The sequence below is a fragment of the Bos javanicus genome, chromosome 11, assembly GCF_032452875.1.
Source record: "Bos javanicus breed banteng chromosome 11, ARS-OSU_banteng_1.0, whole genome shotgun sequence".
Lineage (NCBI taxonomy): Eukaryota > Metazoa > Chordata > Mammalia > Artiodactyla > Bovidae > Bos > Bos javanicus.
In genome coordinates this window covers 47,089,743-47,093,956 of record NC_083878.1, presented here as the reverse complement: position 1 = coordinate 47,093,956, position 4,214 = coordinate 47,089,743, and the positions used below count along the sequence as shown (strand labels likewise).

General features: G+C 44.5%; 1 protein-coding gene across 1 annotated transcript in view; it reads right to left on the bottom strand.

The window, feature by feature from the left end:
• Positions 1–4,214, bottom strand: part of LOC133257105 (immunoglobulin kappa light chain-like) — a 122,547-nt gene that overhangs the window by 97,410 nt on the left and 20,923 nt on the right. The gene's annotated exons all lie outside the window — the stretch shown is intronic.

Here is a 4,214-nt window from a genome sequence, read left to right as displayed (position 1 = left end):
TGGGACCCAGAGCAGGAGGAGCCCAGGAATTGACAGGGAACCTCATGTTCAGAAGTGTGAACTGAGGAGTCCTGGTAAGTCAGAGTAAGACCAGAGCTGAGCTTCTATCTCAGACTTGCAAGGGAAGGTCCTCCCTGGGGAACAACAGGCAAATCCCCTGGTGGGGGCAGAGATGTGCACAGAGCCCAAGGGGGAGCAAAGAAAGAGAAAATGTTTGAAGAAACATTTGGAAGAAAGACCTTCAACTTCATTACAGATGAAATTCATGCTTTGCAAGGGTAAAAAGCACACAGTTAAATGTGTCCTTCCATTTTGCCTTCCGGTTCTCTAGTTTCTTAGAACTTTTGAATTCATGTTATTGTAGGTCAGTTACTAAATGGTGTCTGACTCTGCAACCCCATGAACTGCAGCAAGCTGGGCTTCCCTGTCCTTCGTAATCTCCTGGAGCTTGCTTAGACTCATGTCTATTGGGTCACTGATGCCATTCAACCATCTGTCAACTCCTTGTCCTCCTGCCCTCAGTCTTTCCCAGCATCAGGTTCTTTCCCAGTGAGCTGGCTCTTTGCATCAGGTGGCCAAAGTACTAGAGCTTAAACTTCAGCACCAATCCTTGCAATGAATACTCAGGGTTGATTTCCCTTAAGATTGAGTGGTTTGCAGAACTGAAAGAGACACATGTACCCCAATGTTCATCGCAGCACTGTTTACAATAGCCAGGACATGGAAGCAACCTAGATGTCCATCAGCAGATGAATGGATAAGAAAGCTGTGGCATATATACACAATGGAATATTACTCAGCCATTAAAAAGAATACATTTGAATCAGTTCTAATGAGGTGGACAAAACTGGAGCCTATTATACAGAGTGAAGTAAGCCAGAAAGAAAAACACCAGTACAGTATACTAATGCATATATATGGAATTTGGAAAGATGGTAATGATAACCCTGTATGTGAGACAGCAAAAGAGACACAGACGTATAGAACAGCCTTTTGGACTCTGTGGGAGAGGGAAAGGGAGGGATGATATGGAGAATGACATTGAAACATGTAATTATCATATGTGAAACCAATCGCCAGTCCAGGTTCAATGCATAGTACAGGATGCTCAGGGTTGGTGCACTGGATGACCCAGAGGGATGGGATGGGGAGGGAGGTGGAAGGGGGGTTCAGGATGGAGAACACAAGTACACCCATGGCAGATTCAAGTCAATGTATGGCAAAACCAATACAATACTGTAAAGTAAAATAAATAAATAAATAAACGGTGGGGGAGGGGGGGAGATTGACTGGTTTTATCTCCTTGCTGTCCTAGGGACTCTCAAGAGTCTTCTCCAGAACCACAGTTCAAAAGCATGAATTCTTCAGCGCTCAGCCTTCTTTATGATCCAGCTCTCATATTCGTGCATCATATTACACTTCTCTATAAGAATGCTGAGTTTCCCTCTCTATGTGCTAATTTTTGTTCTTGTTTAAATATTTGTTTAAAGACTCTGGATTTGTTCTTTTTCATTTTCATTGTGATATTAAAAAACATACAGGAAGAATAGGCACATATGTTAAGTATACAACACATGAAGGTTTACATATATCACCATCTGGATAAAAATATAAAATACGTCATACCCTACTCTTGCACTTTCAAAGCCACTAACCACTCCAACCAAGAACATGGGGATTATGAGAGTTAGGGGAGAAGATGTCTATCTTCAGGGAAACCTGAGGTCATGGTAGTCTAGGACAGAAGCAGGAGCTGAGATGCATGGAGCAGAGGAAAGGCATGAGTATGATTCAAAGCCAGGAAATTCTAGAACGGATTTAGTTGAACAAACTTAGAAGCTGTGACTACATGATACTCACATGAAGTTCAAATTTCATCATAGTACTCTGTCTCTAATATGAGGATAATGTCCAGATTTTTAAGAGAATATACATCAGGATGATTAAGATTCTCTAGACTAGGATTTTCTGCCAGAGAGACTGAGGGAAAGACAGTTTTCTGAGAATCACTGACCAGTCCCTCCCTGGGGCCACAACCCTGTCCATGAGCAAGTGCCTGAGTCTGGCAGGTAAATCAGTGCTCCACAGGACTGGAGAGCAGGTGGTTGGTCCTTCACAGTCAGTGATGCTGAGAGCTGAGGGAGAGTCAGCATGGAGCCATCTGTGAGCATCTCAGCCAGAGGTCCAGACCCTGGGGAGGTCATAACAGGGACTTCTGGGCTCTGAACCTGAGGATGTTCCCACATCCTTCCAGGGCTCCCCACCATTTTGTCCTCCCCCAGTTTTCCTCCACTGAGAGGAGCAGCTGCTCTGACCCCGATTCCCTGGGGGAAGCAGCTGCTCAGCTGAGCACAAGGGCTGAGCCCATGGGGGAGGGGTGTGTTTAGGGCCATGACACGTGTGGTCCCAGTGAGGGTTCTGTGCACAGAAGTCACATGTAGGGACCCCACCCTGGTGAGTGTAAGTGTGAAATCCATCCCAGACCCACAGTCACTGAGCCAGGCTTGGACCCCTGAAGCCTGGGGACCACCTATGATCAGTGGTTGAGGAGAGTGTGTGGTTTTTGCCAGAAGCATGGCGGGCAGGTGTGTCCATTACTGTGGATGAGAAGAGATGGCCTTCAGGAGATGGCGATGCTCCCTCCATGGCCACAGGCCAGAGGGAGAGATGAAATCAGCACAGCAGCCCCACGGGAAACTGGGAAAAGAAGGAACTTAATGTGAGTGCAAATATGGAACAGGAGTTATGAAGGAAAATGTGATGTTGCTTATTCAGGTTTTTTTTTACATGAATGTAGTTCTGTGTGTAAATTTTCTCTAGTTTTAAGTACCTATAACCTAAGCAATGACTAAAATATCCCTTGGATGTAGATAAACCTAAAGACATAGGCATGATGTAATTATAACCTGGTATGATATGAACGGAAAAGGCGATGGCACCTCACCCCAGTACTCTTGCCTGGAAAATCCCAAGGATGGAGGAGCCTGGTAGGCTGCAGTCCATGGGGTCGCGAAGAGTCGGACACGACTGAGTGAGTTCACTTTCACTTTTCACGTTTATGCTTTGGAGAAGGAAATGGCATCCCACTCCAGTGTTCTTGCTGGAGAATCCCAGGGAAGGGGGAGCCTAGTGGGCTACTGTCTATGGGGTTGCACAGAGTTGGACACGACAATAGACTTAGCAGCCGCAGCAGCATGATATGAACATTTTCCAGAGGGTATACTGCTAACTAGACCCCAAACAACAAAGCACTGGAAGCTCAGTCAAGTCTCTTGTTAATGTAGGTACTTAATTCTTCCTGGTCATTTTTAAAAGTTTATGGTTTCATGAAAATATTCTACATCCTGTCACATGTATGATAAGCATATAATAAGAAATTCCCCTCATAGCTATGAATCCTCTGGCTCTGTCTTGATGTCCATTATATTCCACCTGTGTTCATTCCCTTCTCTGAAACTGAGTATTTTTCCCTCTTGATAATGTATGCCTCTGTGTTTTAATAAAAGTGAGACTGTAATGTATACACTTAATGTTTATGTACATTAACATACACTTTTACCCTAAAAATGTTAGAGATGATTTTAGACCCTGGAATGATTCATGTCAGTCAGAAATGATTTACTTTGGAGACAGCAAAAGTGATGCTGATGTATGGAACAGTCTTATGGAATCTGTGGGAGAGGGAGAGGGTGGGAAGATTTGGGAGAATGGCATTGAAACATGTAAAATATCATGTATGAAACGAGATGCCAGTCCAGGTTCAATGCACGATACTGGATGCTTGGGGCTAGTGCACTGGGATGACCCAGAGGGATGGTATGGGGAGGGAGGAGGGAGGAGGGTTCAGGAGGGGGAGCACATGTATACCTGTGATGGATTCATTTTGATATTTGGCAAAAACTAATACAATTATGTAAAGTTTAAAAAAAAAAAAAAAAAAAAAGAAATGATTTACTTTGGAATCTGGCAAAATGCTAGCTGTTGATCACTTTCATCCAATCAGGGAGACATGAATTTGAGGCTGGTCCTCAGCCTGGTGATTCCTTGCTCTCGCTGGTTCATCTCCTCTCCCAGGAGTGGCCCTTCCCCCATTCTACCTGAAGGCTTTGTTCTAATCAGGATCCAACCTTCTCTGGTGCCCTTGGAGCGTTATTTTCATCTCTGACCAAGGATATTACTGAAAGCTGTGCTTGGCTTTGAGGCCTCCACCATCT